We start from the raw sequence: 22,993 nt of genomic DNA, 5'->3' as shown, positions 1-22,993 counted from the left end.
GGCATAAGTCATGATGGATAGAACATGGAGGGTCGATTTTCTCAGGTAGGACTTCAGGTCATTGATTTGGCACTGGAATGTCTAATTGAGATTATTTTCTTGCTGATTGTAATGTATCAAGCTGCTTTTTTTTTTTTAGAAAAAACTACTTTTCACATTTGAAATTCTATTTACATACATTGAAATAATTGTTTTCAAGTGCTCCTGAAATCGCTTTCAGCTCAGTGGAAATAATGCAAAATGAAATAATTACTTTTATTACCGTATGTACAAAAAGCGGATAGATGGCTCAGAAGGGAGGATTACACCCTGGACAGGCCGCTAAGATACCAGAGGAAACACACACCATTCACTCGCACACTCATCCCTATGGGCAATATAGAGTCTCCAATTAGCCTACCTGCATGTCTTTGGACCATGGGAGGAAATCAGAGTACCCGGAGTAGAACATGAGAAGAACATGCAAACTCCACACAGAAAGGCCCAAGCCGAGATTCTTCTAGCTGTGAGGCAACAGTGCTACCCACTGCACCAGAAGTGCCACCCCACCGCAATAGTTTAAGAGAATGACGCCAGCATCTGGTTTCATGGCCATTAACCTTAATGGATTAACCACATTGTTATGACCCGTTGTAAATTCTGTTTACTTTAGTCTGTGTTGTGAGTGTGTTTCATCTTTCTGGTTCATCATCAGATGGAAGTTTCCGCCTCTGGATAATTGGCTTGAAAAAGCAACTATTTTCTTCTTACCAGTGGAGCTAGCTCTTCAAACTTGTGCTTAGTGTGTTGTGTATAGTGATTGCTTCATTTGATGCGCATTCAACCCTGTTTTTGTCTGATTCTGATTCCCATCTTGCCCTTCTGGTTTGTTTGCTGATTAGATTTGATGTATGTACCACTGTACCACTGACTCGTTCCTTCGACTCCGATTCTTGCCATAGCCCTTCTAGTTTGTTTGCCCTGTGATTTCGTATAACGTACAAAAGATGAGAACTGTATGGAGCACAATATGCCATGAATAAAAAATTGCACCCCTCCCCACTCCCTCCTCAATTAGAGCAGTTTAAAACCGGGGCTGACCAAAATAAATGCAAACCAATAACCATGCAGGATCCATGCAGTTTCTATTCTAGTAGAGTTGGGTTTTGACTACAGCCATCTCAAAAGTTTCATTTGAATCTCCCAGTGCCAGAAAAACTGAAACAGTTATGGTCAAATTGTGATTAGTAGAAGGGATAATGTGATATAGGGATAACTTTTATTCCTCCAGAATATTTGTGTATGTGCGCATCTTTCTGTACCTCTTTTTAATATTTTTTTGTGTTGGTGCATCTTCATGTATCTGAGAATTACTTTTTTAACTAATGAGACCAACTTTCTGCACCTTTACATGTGTGTAGGCAGAGGAAGAGAGTGAAGGGTCCAATTTGCAAATTGGGTGCCACTCACCTGTAACCTATTCTGTAGTCCTGCTTAGTCATCTTACCCCTGCTCTGAAAAGGCTCTGATGAGACAACATGGGGGCGGTGTTGGGGGTTTCAAAGACTGAGGCACATAGGTACATATTGTTCAACTTTGTTGCTATACATTCTTGCTGTAGGCATCATTAGGTGCAGTGCCATCCAAGCAGGCTCCCTTTCATTCTCCATTGCCATATCAATAATTTTAACAAATGGGACATCTCTGGACATATTTTGTGGTCTCTCTTTTTTGTTTTAAGGGTGAGAATATCTTTTTATCTTTCCTGCTGCATCTCCAATTGCCTGTGACAGAAGTATGTGGTATATAAGAGGAGCGTCAATGAAATGCTCATATCATTCTCCTGAGCACAAAACAATATAGCACTTGACATACACCGGCATATATTTTTTTACAGACAATTTACCTCAACTCCAGTTGCCTGAACACAAGGAAAGGCCGTTCTCCCACGGCAACACAGCTCGGTGAGCACATCAGCTTACTGCAGTCCAATCAACTCATCACAGAACACAACTTTCATAGTTGCGTGGAAATTGGAAATTTTAACACAAATATTCCCAAAGGCCATTATTGCTGGAAACCACTGGCCCACACTGACGGGAGAAGAGCCTCACTAATTCTTAATAAGGTAAGAAGGAGATTAAATGGATATACAATCTGTGTGTATAATTGATTCCTCATTTTGAAAAAAGTCATTTTTTTGCTGCATTTTTTTAAAAGCTGGAGTCATGGAAAGAAACTGAAAGAATACATTTTGCTACTTAAATGTTGTTACCTATTCATAAGTGGTAAAGCAAGAGATTATCAATGATTACAAACAATTCATTGATTTAGTCATTTATCAACTGCAAATTTGTTTTGATGCCAGCAGCAACAATGGGCTAATAATTAAAAGTCGATTAATAATCAAAAATATTTGAATAATCAAAGGTTTTAAGAGGAAATTGTATATAATGTGTATACAAGAGATTATATTAAAGCTATTTATTGCAACTAAAAAGTTCCAAAGTTCCAGTTTTTCTGTAATTTTGAGAAAATACTGCATTTAAAGAAAAGATAAGCTATACTTGGTAAGATATACTAACTCACTGAATTGATACTGAATTTTGAATTCATGCAACTACAATGAAACTTCGTAAAGAATACACAACCAGGATATCAAAATTTGTGTTTCAGGGAAAAGAGACTTTTTAAACAAATCATTGACTAGTACATAAATCACAGCAAAAGCATACACGGGTAGCTTCATATATTTGGTACCAGGATAAGCACAGGTAGTTTTACATATAGTAAGTATTTAATTCAATTTAATATCTTTGGTGCTTTTCCAGAAACACTGTCACAAATACATTTTACTGTGGATATACAAAAGAAAATTGGGCAAAATGCCAAGCCTGAACCCCTAAAAAGTTTGAAATTGAAGTAAATAAAGAAAAAAAAAAACACTGAAATGGAAAAAATAAGAAATCTCCAGAAGAACCCTGCTATAGAGGGGGAACAAATCCTCTGCGGGCCAGCCTGGTGTAATAATATTGATTGAATGAACGGTAACAGAAATGTAATGCGGAATCTAGCAGAGCAAACATAAAATGGTTGAGCAGGTTATAGAAAGAGATAATTAAACTAGCTGATAAAATAGGCAGCCTAAGCAGGGAGATGTACTATAATATGCAATTTAGAGGAGCATGGCGATGCATCTAAGCCTCCAGATTGTGTCATGCCGTTTGTTTGATTCAGTAGAGGGACGAGCGGTCTGCAAGAAAAAAGATTAGGCACATAATTATATAATTATGAAATGAACTGCTGCATATGTAGAGCCCTGAGTGGAAAAGCCCCAGTGTGCTATGCTATGACAGCATATCTAAAAGATGTGAAGAAATGGGGTTTACACATCTATGAGTGATCCTGAATAAACAATACCCCAACAAGATGTATGATTTACCCTTTGCATACATAATGATCTAATGAAAGAATTGACTAAAGAGCTTATATTGCAGAAAGGGAGATTATTCAGTAAGACATGAGCTCAGTAAGAGAAGGCTCTGCCTCCCATTTTTAGATCATTTTACACTATGTAATTAGTGTTATTTTTTGATACTCTGAATTTTCAAATAGTCAGCACCTTGTGAGCGGAGCAATATTGGAGGAGAATATAGGATAAGTAACTCTTTAAGATATGCTGGAATCAAACCATTTAAAACCTAATACATTAGGAGCAGAATCTTACAGTCAATTTTAAACTTAACAGGCAACCAATGAAGAGATGTGAGCACCAGACTGATATTCTCACAGTTCTTTGTTCTTTTACTTACCCTAGTGGCTGAATTTTATAGAATTTTGAGAAATTTCAAGGCTGAATTAGTGTAACCAAACAATAAGGCATCACGGTAATCCAACCAAAGGTTACAAAGGCATGAACCAGTTTCATGTAGGGCAACTACACACAGTAAAATCAACACCTGTTCTGCTGTTGAGTGTGTGTTAAACTGTGTTTTAAGTGTATGTTGGATGTGACCGGGTGTCTTCCCCCACGTACTGTAGATGCTTCTGCTCTTTCCTTCTCCTCACTCATCGCTCCTGTTCCTGGCTCTCCTGGGCATGGTAATGGTGTCCTTTGGGTTCCCTCTGCCTCACATGCACCCCCTGGAGAGGTAGGACAGTTCTATGTACTTGAGTTGGAGTTTGCTGCAGAAAGACACTGAAACTGGCTGAATGACAGTCTGTCAGATGAGAAATTAAACTCAACTTATTGTGCTTCTTAAAATTTCCATTGCATTAACCTTTTATGCATGGGCCCCCATTTCAGAGCACCATGTTTGGGACATATTAATGTTATGTAAATGAAAGTAGTCATGTTTAGTACTTTAGTGCATATCCTTTGCATGCAATCACTGCTTAAAGTTTGTGACCCATAGACATCACCAGGCGTTATGGCCTACACCCCTCCCTGGGTTATAATAACCAGGAAAGGTATCACAAGACCTAAGAATGCCTCACAAATACAGTGATTTTCAATATCACACACCACAATATATATATATATATATATATATATATATATATATATATATATATCTATATCAAGATAAAGCTACCACTACACTTTTATACACATGCAAAAATCTTCTGAGAGGTTGTTTTAACCTGCAAAGTAACTGGATATCTTTCACAGCCTAATCTTCTTGTGAGGGTGGGGAAGTGTTAACGACCACACGCAACTACAGTGAATTCAAAAGGGGGTTTCTTTAAAGCCGCATCTCCACCGCAGGAACTTTACCCCGGAACTAGGAACCTTTTGAGGAACTCAGTGCGTTTCCACCGCAGGAACTAGGGTCTAAATTTAGTTCCGGGGGCTTTATTTTACCCCCAAAAAAGTTCCTGCTCGGGGGGTAGTACTTTCCGAAAGTACAGGAACCTTTTGGGTGGAGCTTGCAGCTCTGAACATTTCTGATTGGTCGAGTACTCGCAGCATTTTTTTGTATTTATTTTCAACCGCCATGTTTAAAAATATGCAGCCGCAAACCAATTTATTTTCATAATAACTTCAAATCAAACTTGTATGTTATGCGGCGCAGTAGCCTACTTTTGGTTATAGCCTGCCAACGTCTTGGAATTATAACGTGTGCTCTTCTGTTCTTTTCTTGCTTTAGTATTCGTTTTATAAAATGCTAAGCATTCGTGCTGGGACAGCATATTACGTACCAAAACATTCAAACGGATTAATTGCTGAATATTTTCTTCCGGATTTTCTTTGTTAGACCGTTGTAATTGACTCAAAACGTTTGATACAGTTATGTGAGGTATGCGGTAGTTCTGCATAATTCACATTGGTGATGGACTAATTTATGGTGCATGGTTCGCATCTGGAGGGCACACTTCGCTGCTCGTAGTAACTTCTAGCAGTAACTTCGAAGGAAAGCAAACGGTGGCTAATTTAAATTTTCACGCAAGTCCGAGTTTTCGTTCTATTCTTGTCATTTTGCGATTAGCCTATATGGAATTGACGATGAGAAAGTAATCAAACAGCAAATTATTTACAACGTGTGCATGTTTTCTGCTGTTGTTGCCAGTTATATTGGAAATGTGAATGCATTCTGTCACCTCGGATGTCAAGACATGAAAGTGAATGTTCGCATAAAAGCATAATGAATGTGTTTGAGAGGATATATAAAACAGTTACAATCTGACTATTGGCCTGTTATATCCTATTTGTTGCATAACAACGGTCCAAGTTCAACTACCAACGACAGTTTTGCTTGACAACGGTAAAATATGCCCAAACGGCTGCAGAAGAATATTTCAATTCCAGGTGATTAAATCGATAAAAATCAATAAATACAAAAGTAACCATATACAGTCATTGTTGGTAGCCCCTTGTATATAAGTGGAATAAGCCCCTCCGGGCTGTCCCAGTTATTAGAAAATAATGTAGGCTACTTCGGTGGTAGTATGGGGTTACAGAAGAAATCATAGGACAGATGGGCCGACGACAACGTCGCTTTTTCATACGTCAGTGGGCTAATTTGCCTTATCTTCGCGGGACTTTAGACCGCGGTGGAAACGCAGACAACCATGGGCTGAAGGAACCTTTTAGTTCCTTGAAAAGTAGTTCCTGGGACTAAAAGTTTTGGTGGAAACGCGGCTTAAGTTACCACCGAAGTGGAAACCACTAGGTCTCAGTAAGAGGCTTAAGGAGGGTGTAACAAAAAGAAATGACTCAACTCCTAAGGGAGAATATCCCAACATAAAATAAATGTCTCAGCAGGAGAACGAAACTAAGGCGTAAGGAGTGAGTAGAATTTTAGTAAAGACTGCAGTGGAGTCTGGAGAAAAGCAAAAGATAAGGTGCCTCGTAACAATGAAGGCAAAAAAGGCGTATTAAGGAAAATAAAGAATAAAGCTAAGTGACTAGTAGGACCAAAGTCTTACTACTAGTCAAAACAAAAAGCTATATTCAAAATCCTATGCATTACATTACATTACATTATAGGCATTTAGCTGACGCTCTTATCCAGAGCGACTTACAACAGTGTAACCAAACTCAGGATCAAGTCCACTTAAGTCCATTGAATAAAATGCAGATCAAAAACCTTTACTATAGTAGCATACAGTAAGGAGAAACAAGATAGTCTGATATGCCTTTTTCCTTACCACACTTTTCTCTAAGAGAGCTTTTCACTGTTACCGGCTTTCGTGTAACGTGAGTAGACACTAAAACGAAGAACAGATCTCACGTGAGCGTATATAAGCTCTCTCAATCAGGTGCAAACAATCGGTCATAATCAAAAGCAAACACGGAGTGCCCTCAGGCGGTCCTGAAGATTACCACACTCAGTTACCTGAAACAGCACAGCCGATTAGCACGAAACGGCGTCAATTAGCACAACCCAGGACGCCGCATAGCAAACGGAATAAGGAACCATGACACTTCTACACTGGAGTAAACTAATTTGTCATACCCAGCACAACCAACTTAAACACATCAACATCGGGGAAAACACATTGAAAACTATTAACAACAAGAACAATAAATGTACTGCACGTCTTGTGAGGGGAACCTCTTCCAGCCTTTCAAAAAATGAGGCCGCCTTTAAATAGGTACAAATACAGGGCAGGTGATCCCAAGGTTGATGTCATCATAGCTCCACCCACCATCCATGCTGCCAGGCAAGGGACTCAAAAAAAGGAAAGCAGAACAACTTGCAGGGGTATAACATCCTCACCCTTAAGACAATCATAAAACAATAGTTAATTTTATGAATATCATCATGTCTTCGCCTTTATCTTTAGTTTACAAATATACAATACCAATTTGTTTTTCAGTCTACAAGACGTGCCATACTCAAGACTCAAACTGTCACCCGTCACCACAACATAGCAAATGTAAAGTTCTGTATGTGGGAAATAAAAATATTAGGCAGGATTGCTTTATGGAAGGAACAAAATTGGAATGTGGTTAATTTGAAAAAAAACTTGGGAGTAATGGTTGATCAAAGCCTTTCAGGTTCTAGGCACTGTGCTGTAGGCCAGAATTATTCTGGGATATATAGCCAGAAGTATTGAGTATGAATCCAAGGAAGTTTAACTTATCTTATATAATATATTTTTTAGACTACACTTGGAGTATTGTGTGCAGTTCTAGGGACTGTACTACAAGAATGATATGGAAGATATAGAAGCCAAATTGATTCCTGGTATGAAAGATAAAAGCAATGAGGAAAGACCTAAGATTCTTAATCTCTTCAAGCTTAGTAAAAGGAGACTCAGGGGTGATTTTATTGAGGCTTTCACATTCATAAAAGTGAATCAACAAAGTGAACTACAAGAAATTCTTCAAGTTGAGTTCTGTTAGGGTTAGGGTTATTTATTCCGCCGTACTTTTGTAAGTAGAAAAATAAATGCAGGCGCGTCTTCGTTTCAAAATAGGTAGTTTAATGTAGCAAAGGAACTAGTGGGTCTGTTACCCAAGTACAGATAAACAAAGAACCAACAAATGACGGAGACAGTGAATACTTATACCCTGTTCCTTCAAGGAAACAAAGGGCCAAATGGTTATCTTACACATCACAGGGAAGGGGGGGGAGGTAATCAGACATTGGGGGGGAAGAAACAAGGTGTGGGGGAGTTGGACTGAAGTAGGGGGTAGAGGATATCACACAATGGTACTGCATATCAAAGGGAGACAATTTGACTGGGCAAGGGGGTAAAAGGTCAATTTAACTGGGTGTGGTGGTAAACAATCAATGTTATCTGCAACTGGCCCACTACAATGTGAGACACCTCAGAGGGGTAAACTGTGGCTCCCATGTTTTCCAACAAGAACGAGGGGACATAAATGGAAATTAGCAAAAGGTAAATTCCGTACAGACATTAGGAAAAATTTTATCCCATGCAGAGACTAGTCAATGTATGGATTAGCCAGCCAGGTCACATAGTATCTAACACCGTATCAAGAAAATCCCCAGAGTTTCTGTCTCTACTATCTAGTCTGTAGGTAATCAGAGCACTTATTTGGTCAGGAAAATGTTGAGCATTGTTGGGCTGAATAGGCCCTGTTCTTGTCATTGTGTTTTATATTATGTTAACATAATTACATCCGTCTTACTAGACAAACAAAAGAATCTTCCTCCCAAAACCCACACATGGACACACACACAAATGCATATGTAGGAATTAGGGATGGGCATTTTCATTTTTTTTTAATGGTCGACGACTAACAAGAAATTCAGTCGATTAGTCGACTAGTCGTGACGTCATCACCCGCCCCCATAACGTCATCACACACACTCCAACATAGACTACTAACCGCAAGTAACTACCATGAAACAAAGTTACCAGTACATAAATATAACTACAAGAGGTGCTATTTAAAATTCTTTTATTTTTCCAAATAGGCCAAGTGCTACAGAGTGACCAAACAAAAATAAGTCTTACCAGAGATGACAAAATGAAAATAGCTACCAGTACACATCTACAATAAGTGCTATATGAAATAAATATTTAATTTTTTCCAAATAGGTAAAAAGTGCTACAGTGACAAAACGAAAATAAGTCTTACCAGAGATGGCAAAATGAAAATCAATCCTACCAAATTAGTTCTTATAAAGGAAAACCAGCATGCCAATGTGTTCTGGGGATAGGCGTGTGCGCAGCCTGTTGACAACCTGTCCAGCAGTTGAAAAAACCCTCTCTACTGGAACGGAGGTGGCGGGTATGGTGAGGTACTGCCTTGCAAGGACGCACAGATGGTTGAAACAGGATTCGTTGTTTTGCCACCATAACATGGGATTGTCTTCAGGTGAGATGCATGGGTCATTAAAGTAGCGATCAATTTCGTCTTGCTCGGTGTCCTCGACACTGTAATCCTCCCCAAGTAGAGCACTCATTGCCGAGGTGTTTGCCCGATCAACCCCTGCCTCTTCGCCACCTCCTTTAATAAATAATCTTCTGTCGGCGGCAGCAGTAGCCGCTTCTCCGCTGGGCGCATGCTCTCGGACAACTCCGTTGTACAAAAGTCATTTTTTCTCGAATGCCGATACGTAATGCTGGCTGGTCCATGAAGCGCAGATGCTTGTGCCTCGGGTCTAATGCAGAGGCAATCAGTGCCGCTTTGCCTGTATAAAACACACAAACTATTGTATTTAGGTTACCTAACATGAATGTTGCATTAAAAGCACACATATAACAAAGAATTAAGCAACATTACTAAAGTTATTTTCAGTTAATATAAAGTAGCCTAGGTTGACATTTATAAAAACGCTGCCTTTTTTGCCCTCCACTTACCGGGATTTGCGATGTCCATGCGCTGGCCGAGGGAAGCTGCCACTGTCCGTTTGAACTCGGCCACTCTTGGAGAATCTCCTGGCAGGACGTTTAGATGACGACTCAGAAGGCTGTTCGTCATGGGGTAGACCAAGGAAATGGAGATGTGTCTCACTGCAGAGAGCTGTAGTGGAGCACTTAAGTGATCGAAGTACTGGTAACATGCCCTCTATTGTTTGTCAGCACTCGTCTGTCAGTTCCAAGGTTTGAGCGTCACTGAGTTATTGCCCACCTTTGTTCGTGCAAGCGCTCCATCATGTCAAATACCGAGTTCCATCTAGTTCGACAGCGCTGGATCAGTTTATGCAGAGGTAAACTCTGTTTCTCTTGTTTTTTCCTCAATGCAGCTATGGCCACCGTGCTGTGATGGAAATGGGAAACCATTCGACTGCACGCAGCCACTACACGAGTCATGTTTGGAATCTTCAAACCGTCGTTAATTGCAAGCTGAAGTGTGTGTGCAAAACAACACACAGACTCCCATTCATCCACAAGGCGTTCATTTGCTTGAGTTATGTTCTTTGCATTGTCGTGAACGCAAGCACTCACTTTCCCCCCCAACCCCCCCTCACCAACGACGTCTCTGAGGCTAGATTTTCAGCCGTGTGCCGCTCATCTGTGCTTCGAGTCTGGAGTACAACACTCCTCATCTCCCACTGATGCAGGTAATGACATGTAACAGTCACGTAAGATTCCGCCATGAGAGCAGTCCATGCATCGGTCGTGATGGCTACACTCTTGGCAGCATTCAGATTAGTCTTCAGCAAAGTAGCTGCTTCCTCGTACTGTTTTTCAATTCGGCTGGTAATCGTCTTTCGTGATGGCACAGAGTATTCCAGTTCAACAAATTCCATTAACCTACAAAAGCCAGCTCCCTCCATGAAACTTAACGGTAGCATATCACCAGAAACCATTGAAGCGACTAGCTGGGTGATTTGTTCTTTTCGGCTGTTATCACTTGCGTTTAGCTGATTTGCTCATTTGCGTTTAGCTGTAACAAAATCAGTCATTAGTGGTAGTTGTTTGTCTACTTTGTCTTTTAGTTTAATACTTTGGTGCCGAAGTTGCAAATGACTCTGCATCACACTAGTAGAACCGTGGTAAGACAGCTTCATCCCACACAACGTGCACTCCACTTTGTTCTCAACTTGGGTAAAATAATGCCACACTTCGCTCCGTCTCGTCGCCATCATTCTCTCAGTTACAAGCACTTTCTTCTACGTTACAGGAAGTTTCTGTCTCTCCGCTCCATCCACCTAGCTGTCCACTGCCGTTATAACGCGATGCGTGTGCTACACTTATTAGAGTCCGAGCGGAGACAAAATCATGAATAGTTTCTCGGTCGTGTAAAAATAAATAAATAAATAAAATCAATAATTATTTATATCAGGTAGTCAACGTCACTGCCCAAGTCGACTAATTGATTATCCGACTAATCATGCCCATCCCTTGTAGGAATATAAAATATTCACAGTACCCAGAGAGAGAGTCCATGGAAAAAGGAACACAGTTTAGATATTTAAGTCATTAAAACTATCACAGCTGGTCATGAGTTAGAAGTTTCTCAAGCTCTGAACCAAACGCGTACCTTCCTCCTTGTAATTACAGAGACATAGTGACCACAAATCCACAGTACACCCACATCCACAGCCAAAGCATTATCCTTGCCACAGGAACGTTGGTGTTTTAGATCGTAGGCCTGTAAAAGCAAACTCTTTGGTGTTAGTTACACATACACTGGAGAAAAACCAGAGGGTTAAGATCAGTGAGCGCAACTATCATAGTGTATCCAATGTAAACCACAAAGTGCTGGAGAGTGAAGATTAAAGTGAGTGCCTCTTTCTCAATGGTGGAATATGCTTTTTGGTGGGGACTGAATTTTCTGGTTAATTAATCGTTAGAAAGTAATAATAATAATAATAATAATAATAATAATAATAATAAACTTTATTTATATAGCACCTTTCATATCACAAAATGCAGCTCAAAGTGCTTTACAAGAGAAACAATAGAAATCAGTACCACAGGTATTAAGATAAGATAAAAAATAGTAATAAAATAAATTGATAATGATAATAGCAGAAAAGAAGTAAATAAAAAATAAAAATAAATAAATAATAAAGAAAAAATACTAATAGAAATAAAATTAATAAAATAAAATAATAGTAATAAAGTAGCCAGTCTGCTTCTCATCCTGAACAGCATGAAGGTGTACTGCAGGAAGTTATTATGGGTGATAAAAGCGGATATCTGTCTTGAATGGGCAGATTGTGGCATTTACCAATATCCTTTTAGCAGATCAAATTTGATCTACACAATCATCCATTAAAGGAAGAGGAACCATTAATGTTTGGTTAAATTATTTATTATTCCTGTAATTGTTGCAGAACTGTAAGGTTTGTTAACCATACCGCATGGTAAACTCCAGGCACTTGAACTGGGTTCAATGCCATGTTCTAACATATAATTTAGGCTACCTCTTGCTGCAAGTATGCATGTTTCACTAGATTTTCTATGTGTGCAAATTGCTAAATCACCCACATCAGTATCATGCTCCATAAGTTTAGTTCAGCTAAGAATATCGGGAAATAAAAACTGATGGGATTCAATTAGTTTAATAATATCTAGTTATTCAGAAATGGATAAGTTGAAGAGATGAGTCTCAGGGTTACTCAGTTTTTCAACCTTTGGTCTGTGCCATTTTCTATTCCTCATCCACATATAAAGATGAGGTACCAGTAGATGGAGACACGGTGCAGGATGGTAAATGGACTGCATTTATATAGCGCTTTTATCCAAAGTGCTTTAAAATTGATGCCTCTAATTCACCTATTCACACACCAACCGTGAAAGGCTGCCATGCAAGGTACCAATCAGCTTGTTGGGAGCAATTAGGGGTTAGGTGTCTTGCTCAGGGACACTTCGACATGCCCAGGGCGGAGGATCGAACCGGCAACCCTCCGACTGCCAGACAACCTCCTTACCTCCTGCGCCATGTCAGATAAAGCGGGCTTTGTAGAGCAATGTTCGTAGTATGGTTTAAGCATATTAATGTGGCGCTAACAATTTACTTTTCTGCGATCAGGGGTGGAAATAATATAATCAGTGTCACTCACTTTTCATTCAACCGAATAAGGATCACTGAAACGGGCTTGAATAGCAGAGCTGGGGATAGGCAACAGAACCATTACCTTTTCCCCAGATGAGAAAACTCTGTTCCACAGACTGATCAAACCAGCACTCCTTTTTTTGTTGAACCACTGCAAGATTTCCTTTTGCCAACCCACAGGCTCTAAGTCACAAACATAGTCACAAACATAGTACAACAAGGTACATGGATTGTTGTCAGTCTACCACTTCTCCTTAAGAAGGTTAAGCGGGCCATGCACACTGTGTCCAAATGTCCAAGCTCTGCTCGGCTCAAGCCCAAGGATTATGTTCAATGCTGAAATACGTGTGTGAGCTGGCAGGTTTTATAACTGAAAACATATATTACTTCAAAGCTTCAAATGGACAAATTCACTCACAATGGGTGTTTAACATTTGCAGCAGTAACATTAGCAACAGCAAAGCACGTTCAACCTGAACTAATATTAGTTTTCAGTTATAAATTCTGCCAGCTCATGCGCATTAAACATAATGTTAATTCTTGTAAGATATTGACACTTAAAACATGTTAGAACTGATTCTCCTCTTATCTGTTTGAAATATGTGATTTTGAGTGAAGAAGATTTGTTTTTGAAGTGGAGAGTATGTGTTCAAAACATTATCAAAAATTGGCAATTTGGAGAGGTGTTGGGATATCTTGGGAAAACCCTGCTTTTTGTTATCTACAATTTTTTTGCAGTGGCCAGAAAAAAATTGGCGGTGAATTTTAATATAATTATTTTGATGCAAGCTCATGTGAATTTTGTGAAATAAACAGTAATGTTCCATTTTTATTTATATTTAATGTATACTATGAAAATATTTTCACGTATTTCCTAAATTTTGATGCGTATTCTTGATGGCACACATGCCCTTCAAAAAATGCCATAAGCTCTCTGCTGTGTGTTATTGACACAAAGTTGTAAGGCTTTATTTAAGAGTAGCAGACCCAGGTGAAAACTGCCTTTATAAATTCTTTGGGAGAAAGGGTTAACTGGCCTCTGTGTGTCTAGTTGCCCAGATAAAGACACAAGACCATTATGAATGGCACATAGTCCTGAAACTCAGAGTCTTTCATTCTGTTTGGCAAATCAACAAGGTCCTAAACAGGCAAAGACTTTTTCAAAAACCCAACTCCTTTATTTCCAGATTTATTTTTCTTTTTTTGGCAAAACACTTGGTCACAATTCTTACTGTAGAAGCACACCATGTATTCTTTAGCTCAAAATTCCTTCCATTCATCACTCTCGCCAATAGTGGGAGTGTTGGCCTTTAACAGACGAGGTGATCTGGAAGCTGGAGCTTTCTGGACATTCCACACAAGTGACATCACCATGATGTACAGAGGATTTCCCAGAAATTGAATGTTTGTGTGTAATGATGTATTCATCAGCCAAGGCGGCTGCTTGACAAATTTGTAATGCTTTTCGTTCACTTTAAGTTGCTTCATGCTCTGGTAAACTCCTCCAAAATAACCAAATCTCTCAGTTGATCAAAGATTTTAAGTCCTTGAGCAACGCACCATTGGTCGAACAAACTTTCTATTTTGTGTGCAAACTCAACATATGTCTGGTTGTCAAACGTTTTGTAATGTTGAAATTTTTTATTATATGTTTCAGGTACCAGCACATAAGCCCATAAAGAAAAGTTTCATCTGTTTTCAGCCATATTTCTGTGAGACATAACATGTCAAGACAGTAATTAGAGATTAGTTTGTTCACGAGAGCTGCCTCAGAGTTAAGGGATCTTATGTTTAGTAGTCCAAATTTCAGAATATTATTATTGCTAGGGTTAATAGCAGTATTATTTGTCTTCATATTGATCAGGTTTTTGTGGCACATTATACAGATTTTTAAATTTTAATTATTTGGAATGCAGGGGACAAACACAGCACCACCTATTGGCTAAGCACCACAAAAATTGGCATTCTGCCTCAGAGTCAATGACAGACACGAGTCACGAGTTAGAGTTTTAGTAAAATGGCCACGTCCACAACTGTTGATTTGAATATTGTAACCATATTGCCACGCCCCCTAAAAATATTTTTTTTTAAGTTGATAACGGCCAGTGATGTTACAAAGGGGAGTCCATTCCTTGTTTGATCCTACCAGAGTGCCGTAGGTCACTTGTTAGTCAAGTTTAGTTAGTCGGTTTGACCAGTTAGTCTACGTTTTTGTTTCATAGCGAGTTAGAATGGTGAACCACTGTGTTTGTGCAGGCAGTATAAACTCTAACCTGTCAGGGAACAAAGTTCACCCCGCCCCCCCAGAAAAAGTTCTAAAAGTAGTATCTTTGTGCGAGGGTGTGGGTGGGAAGAGGAGAATACCCTGCAGCATCTGTCACAAAAAACACGGTAGTCTGTGGTGGGCATTTTAGGAAGGAGGATTATGTCCCTGGGATATGATGGAGTTCAGGGTGGTATTTCGAAAGGACCGTGGAAGACTGATGCCTGGTGCGGTTCCGTCTGTTCGCTCAGCTCCTTCAGTTCTATGGTCATGCCTGTGCCACTGACGCGGGTGGGAAAATGTATTGCAGAGCCAACACATAATCAGCTCAAAAGAAACATGAAAAGTATATGGCAACTTATTGCAGCTAGCTAGATAACTACCAAATAAAGGAGTAATGTTTAGTGAATAATGTTTAGTTTGCTGTTAACCTAGGTAGCAAACTAAACCAACTGATTGATTTGGCATCATAACCAGAAGTCAAGACATTTTAAGTGAGGTAATTTATCTAGTTAGCAAGCTAGCTAACTATTGTGTGACTTAACCCCTTAGCGCACAAGCCAAATCTTGCCAATCCTTGCCCATTTAGGGGGTACCCTATTTAAAGCTTTATACCTCCAGATGTGAACACCACAGAGACTTGAAAAAATGGCTTAAATGAAGCAAGACATTTGTACAACTTACAATACTAATGCAGATTAGTTTATATTCATAATTTTGGAAGAAATAAAGTGCCACAAATGCAACTGTTTTGACAAAAAATCTAAAATAAATTTGTACTTTTTAAGTTTGCAATGAAATACTGAGAGATTGCATATATACAGCAGGTTAAACTATACATGTGCTAGATCAAAAACTTCTTGACCACAAGTTCATAAAATCTAAGGGTGGATATGTAGAACTACTATAGATGTATGAAGCAAAAACTAAGCAGTGTACCTAGCATCTCTAAATCTATCCAAAATGTCTAAATTATGCATTGCTGTAAATCACAACATAATCACGTATTTCACTACACATCAACTGTTTTGACTCAAGAAACTCACTGTTGCATCATTTACAAGTGGGAATTACAAGCTTTCAGTCAGTACAGTGGTCTAAAATATCTAGGGGTCCAGAAACATATCCAAAATCTCTCCAAAATTGAATAAAATGCTCCTTGTCCATTATAAAGCATATACATGAGCCCCTTATGAAGGTTTAAGATGAAACATTGATAACAGATTTTTTTTTAAATGCAAAAATATTGTCACACAATGCGGTACAATACCTAAATGTGTAATAATTAACTCTTGTATGTACTTCTATACTCCGTACTCTCGTATGTTTTCTTGTATGGGGATGGGACAACATGAAAACAATTCCACCACGTTTTGGCAATGTTACAACTCTCACGTCATCATGGTTCACAAAAACTACCATCTAACGCTTACATTACTGTGTGAAATATCCACATTATGTAACACCACTAACCTATTTAAAGATATTCAATTTCAAAAATAACGCATAACCGAAATATTTTGAGCAGTAATACTTACATAGCAATGATGAAATGTCATCTATGTTCAGTAGATGGAGACAGAGACAGTATCAATGATACTGTTCTATTCGCTTCTGTTTTGCTCCAGAAAACGATGTCAGCTAGGTCTATCAGCAAACATATGGCTTAGCTATGTCCAGAAGTCCTCAATAATAGTAGTATTTTCCAAGAAATTACGAAATATCGTTGACCACGTTTCGTTAGGGGCAGCGTATTTTTCTGCCAACAGAGTGAATGCGCAAGTGAATGCGATGATAAGAAAAATTTCGGTTACGCTGAACTATAAAGCGCTATTCCAAATGCAAAATTAGACATGTTATACATCATTAGCAAGCCTATACTCTCACCTACTGAATAAATTAATTGTCAATCAAGCCAGACTGTACTAAAAAGGGCGACAACGCCATAAACGACACGTGTGGTATTACGCACAGCTATTTTGTAAGGTACCCAGACATCACAAATGCACGTATATTTCACAAAACGGATTGTCCAAGACAATATATGACCACTCAGTCTCAAAAGGGACATCTCTATGCGCAAAACCAACGGTAAGGTTGTATATTTTTTCCATATTTAGTCCCAGATATTGAGTGTAGAATGACATGGTATCATTTTAAAAAACTTTGTCTCGTTTATTTTGTTATTCAGTGAGCAGTGTTTTGACTGCTGTATTGGCATATTTTACAGCTATTGTCGGGTTTATCTTGTTGCTATGACGGAATACTATTTTTTAGTGGTGAAAGAATATTTGTATGAATGCCCAGATAGACAATATTGTCCATTATATCATGGGTGGGGGGTGTAGTTGCAGATGAGACTGCAGGGAGGGGGTGCGTGTTAAATGAACGACCAGAGCGACAATGGTGGCGCAGCGAAACTCCGTATTTAGCATAGTTATCATGTATCGTCTACTAATTAAACTAAAACAGAGCGTTTCTATTTTTAACTCATACTTTGGTTGCAGTAGCACTAAATGTCTGAGTTCAGTAATCTCGGAGCGCTGGCCTGCGACCACTAGGAGCTTTGCGCTAAGAGGTTAAAATACCAACCTCCGGTTATGCCCCACCCATTTCCGGTTTAAGCCCCGCCCATTCCGAGTACGGATACAGATACAGATAATTTTGTTGGTTGAACAGATACAGATACAGATAATGGTGTACTTGCTCATCCCTAGTGGTTATGCTACCTGATAGTAACCATCCTAGGTGCAGGGGTGTAGCTACGGGTGGGCCTGGCTGGGCCTAGACCCACCCACTTCTTGCCTAGGCCCATCCTAGGTGCAATAACAGCAAAAAAAAAAAGACACATGGACTTGTCACCGTCATTACTTTGAGAGCGTAATTTCCCTGCTGATACGATACCCCTCCCCTACTTAGCCTAGTGAAATCATTTTCATCTATTCAACATCTCTTCAATCGAGCTCATCCAAATTCAGTGCGCAGATTCCACGAATACAGTACTAGGGAATGAAGCCGAAAGACTAAGTGAAAGCGATGAAAATGCCAACGAGCTTTGATTGATTCTCGTGGCTTTAAACATTCTTTTATCTGATCCAAGAAAAAAACGAACTTTCAGGTAAGGAATTCTAGTGACAATTTCGGTAGCCTATCCACAATATTCAAAAGTCCCCTCCTGCCTTGCACGGAATATGTGCAGAAATTCCAGTTTGGCGTAAACAAACGTTATGTTAAATGCTATGATAAGGTCTTAAAATGGCAGAAATTTGGGAAGATACAAAGACAACACTAAAACTCTCACTGTACTCTCGTATGTTTTCTTGTATGGGGATGGACATGAAAACAATTTTCAACCGTCCATCACATTTTGGCAATGTTCCACCTCTCACGTCATCACTGTTGCATGCTTCACAAAAACTATTAGCCTACACTTCTAACTCTTACATTACAGTGGGAAATATCCACATTATATAATACCACTAACCTATTTAAAGACACTCAATTTCAAAAATAACGTATATAACCAAAGTATTTTGAGCAGTAATAGCCTTACATAGCAATGATGAAATCTATGTTCAGTAGATGGAGACAGAGACAGTAAATCAACGATACAGTTCAATCCACTTCTGTTTTGCTCCAGAAAACGATGTCAGCTAGGTCTATCAGCAAACATATGGCTTAGCTATTGCCCAGAAGTCCTCAATAATAATAGTATTTTTCAAGAAATTATGGAAAATCGTTGACCACGTTTTGTTAGGTGCAGCTTTTTTTCAGGCCCACCTGCAATTTCATTTCTGGCTATGCCACTGCCTAGGTCTAGTTTCTTTCAAAGGTTGTTTATATGGAGAACTAAATGTGCCAAAATTAAATGAATAAGGATTTATATAAACAAATAATTAAATAGGTCAGTAATTGAATAAATACTTCAATTAAATACAATTAAATACAACAAATACATTTTATCTTGAAATAATTAAATAATCCACAGCTCATGATTGTTATTTTCAAAATAAAATGATATTTTATTTCATAGTAACATGTTGTATTTCCGAATGGCTTTTTTCATTTCATAACGAGACTTTTCCAAATTACTTATTTCCGAACTATTTCATTTCATAATGAGACTTTTCAAAATGGCAAGACCTCCTGTCAATCAACACGAGCATGGCATGATTACTCAATGTCATTGTTTTCTTACGCATTCAGGCAAAAGTAGCAGCACTGCAAATATCGATCTGCATATTAAAATTATAGATAGTAAGCCCTAGTACTAATGCTATTGGTGTACTAGTCACTTCAGATACATCCATTTCCAACATAGGGTGCAAATAAATAAACAATGCATCCACAAATTTATTGAACAAGTGCAAATCCTTTATTGGAACGAAAGCAAGTCGCAAAAACTTACAGGGTAAGCTTCATAAAGGATAACGCCACGTCATTCTAACCAATTCTAACACTCCTGTGATTAAGAACATTGGTTGCTTGCCAGGTAGCTAGCGGGGCTAATGCGGCTTGCGGCCCCACTCGCAGGGTTGGTGAAGTGTCTTCTTGGCTGTCTCCCAGAACACAAACAGAAGCTAGTTTTAACTAGTGACTAGCAAATGAAAGTGTCTTTAAGTGTCAGATCCAACACTCAAACGTTCGCTTGATTGTTTTTCTTAACTATTATCATTAGCATGTTATCGATAACTAGATAACGCAAGCTAGGAACATTGCTGATCAAGAACCTACTGTTTGGTAGCTAGCCAGCCAGCAGAGCCAATGCTGCTAGCCCTCCCACTTACAGTTCCTGCCAGCAGGGCTATCTCTCTTATTACTGTCTCTTCGAATGCTGACAGAAGCTAGAAAGCTAGTTTTAACTAGCTACTTAGCACATGCCAGTGCAGTTATTTTGATTCAGCCTTCAAACGTTTCCTTAACTACTCTTTTATTTATTATTCAGGTGGCATCAGCTAGTTAAGAACTCCTCTGATGAAGAACCTAGCAAGTCAGTGGAGCAAATGCCTCTATAGCCACCCCACTCACACTTCCTGCCAGCTGGACTGTCTTCACACTAACCAAAGCTAGAAAGCTAGTTTCAACTAGCTACAGTGCCTTGCGAAAGCATTCACCCCCCTTGGCGTTTTTTCCTATTTTGTTGCATTACAACCTGTAATTCAAATGGATTTTTATTTGGATTTTATGTAATGTAGTCCAAATTGGTGAAGTAATGTGTAATGTAATGTAGTCCAAATTGGTGAAGTGAAATGAAAAAAAAAACTTGTATTAAACAATTCTAAAAAATAAAAAACTGAAAAGTGGTGCATGCATATTTATTCACCCCCTTTGCTATGAAGCCCCTAAATAAGATCTGGTGCAACCAATTACCTTCAGAAGTCACATAATTAGTTAAATAAAGTCCACCTGTGTGCAATCTAAGTGTCACATGATCTGTCACATGATCTCAGTATATATACACCTGTTCTGAAAAGCTCCAGAGTCTGCAACACCACTAAGCAAGGGGCACCATGAAGACCAAGGAGCTTTCCAAACAGGTCAGGGACAAAGTTGTGGAGAAGTACAGATCAGGGCTGGTTTATAAAAAAATCCAAAACTTTGAACATCCCACGGAGCACCATTAAATCCATTATTACAAAATGGAAAGAATATGGCACCACAACAAATCTGCCAAGAGAGGGCCGCCCACCAAAACTCATGGCCCAGGCAAGGAGGGCATTAATCAGAGAGGCAACAAAGAGACCAAAGATAACCCTGAAGGAGCTGGAAAGCTCCATAGCAGAGATTGGAGTATCTGTCTATAGGACCACTTTAAGCCGTACACTCCACAGAGCTGGGCTTTATGGAAGAGTGGCCATAAAAAAGCCATTGCTTAAAGAAAAAAATAAGAAAACATGTTTGGAGTTCACCAAAAGGCATGTGGGAGACTCCTCAAACATATGGAAGAAGGTACTCTGGTAAAATGAGATTAAAATGGAACTTTTTGGCCATCAAGGAAAACGCTATGTCTGGTGCAAACGCAACCCCTCTCATCACCCCGAGAACACCATCCCCACAGTGAAGCATGGTGGTGGCAGCATCATGCTTTGGGGATGTTTTTCATCGGCAGGGACTGGGGAACTGGTGAGAATTGAAGGAATGATGGATGGTGCTGAATACAGAGAAATTCTTGAGGAAAACCTGTTCCAGTCTTCCAGAGATTTGAGACTGGGAAGGCGGTTCACCTTCCAGCAGGACAATGACTCTAAGCATACTGCTAAAGCAACACTCGAGTGGTTTAAGGGGAAACATTTAAATATCTTGAAATGGCCTAGTCAAAGCCCAATTGAGAATCTGTGGTATGACTTAAAGATTGCTGTATACCAGCGGAACCCATCCAACTTGAAGGAGCTGGAGCAGTTTTGCCTTGAAGAATGGGCAAAAATCCCAGTGGCTAGATGTGCCAAGCTTATAGAGACATACCCCAAGAGACTTGCAACTGTAATTGCTATAAAAGGTGGCTCTACAAAGTATTGACTTTGGGGGGGGGGGGGGGGGGGGGGGGTGAATAGTTATGCAAGTTTTCTGTTTTTTTGCCTTATTTCTTGTTTGTTTCACAATAAAATAAAAAAAATATAAAAAATAAAAAATATTTTGCATCTTCAAAGTGGTAGGCATGTTGTGTAAATCAAATGATACAAACCCCCCAAAAATCCATTTTAATTCCAGGTTGTAAGGCAACAAAATAGGGAAAATGCCAAGGGGGGTGAATACTTTTGCAAGGTACTGTAGTTAGCACATGACAGTGCTGTCGTTTTGATCCAGCACGCAAACGTTTCCTGTACTTTTCATTCATTATTCAGCTTACATTAGCGAGTTAAAAACACCTCCAATTGAGAACCCATTGCTTGATACCAAGCTAGCAGAGCTAATAATGCTAGCTAGCCACCTCTGATGCCAGGACGAATACCTAGTCTATTGGTGGAGTGTTCTCTGGTCAGATGAAACAAAAATTAAACTGTTTGGCCATAATGATCAGCGCTATGTATGGAGGAAAAAGGGTAAGACTTTGAATCCAGAGAATACCATCCCAACTGAGAAGCATAGGGTGACAGCATCATGTTGTCAGGGTGTTTTGCTGGAAAAGGGACTGGTGCACTTGACCATCATGAGGAAGGAGGATTATCTAGAAATACCGAAGCAATACTTCAGCTAGTAAGTTAAAACTTGGTTGCAACGGGGTCTTTTAGCAGGACAATGGGCCTCATTCAACAATATCTTCCTAGGTATTTTCTTAAATTTCTTCTTAAGAAAATTCCTTAGAAAAGTCTATGTCAGATTCATGACGTATTCTTAAACTCCACAATTGTTTGTACGTGTTCTTAAAATGATGAATCCCATTGTCCTCGTAAGTGTAAAGCGTGTGCCACTTGTTCCTAATTAGCATAGATAAATGCCCCACCAATCCCCATAAAAGGGCGTGAGACTGCAGGGCCGTGTGCACACAGAAATCGAAAAGAAAAGTTGAGTGCGAACAAAGTCAATAATACCCAAACGAAAGTCTAATGACGGTGGAGCACCGGACTCCAAAACGTAAGAAAAACTTCAGTAGTTCTGAAGTGGAGGTTTTGCTGCGGGAAGTGAACAGCAAACGACCTATCATATTTAGTAGCGTCAGTAGTGGATATAAAATAACACAAAAAAGATGCATGGGATGATATTACTCGTTCAGTGAACGCTGTGTCCGGAGAAGGGCACACAACTGATGAAGTAAAAGAATGGTTTGATGCCAAATCTGAGGCAAAAAAATAATAATAAATACTGGTGGGAGTGGGCGCAAG

The 22,993-nt window shown here is 39.3% G+C and overlaps 1 protein-coding gene and 1 long non-coding RNA gene across 2 annotated transcripts in view; one reads left to right on the top strand and one right to left on the bottom strand.

The window, feature by feature from the left end:
- The first annotated feature begins 2,083 nt into the window (after positions 1-2,083).
- pth2 (parathyroid hormone 2) overlaps positions 2,084-22,993 on the top strand; it is a 42,031-nt gene continuing 21,121 nt past the window's right edge. Inside the window, 2 exon segments of the mRNA XM_035423602.1 lie at positions 2,084-2,107; positions 4,021-4,130. The gene's annotated coding sequence lies outside the window, so the exon portion shown is untranslated.
- LOC118230505 lies at positions 2,728-6,928 on the bottom strand. The gene is made up of 3 exons (XR_004765857.1): positions 6,819-6,928; positions 4,016-4,122; positions 2,728-3,232 (listed from the first exon to the last, which is right to left on the bottom strand). It is a non-coding gene; the product is annotated as an uncharacterized LOC118230505 (long non-coding RNA).

The sequence above is a fragment of the Anguilla anguilla genome, chromosome 6 (genome assembly GCF_013347855.1).
Source record: "Anguilla anguilla isolate fAngAng1 chromosome 6, fAngAng1.pri, whole genome shotgun sequence".
NCBI classification, from domain to species: Eukaryota; Metazoa; Chordata; class Actinopteri; order Anguilliformes; family Anguillidae; genus Anguilla; species Anguilla anguilla.
The sequence above is the reverse complement of the archived record's forward strand: the minus strand, read 5'-3'. Positions and strand labels throughout refer to the sequence as shown.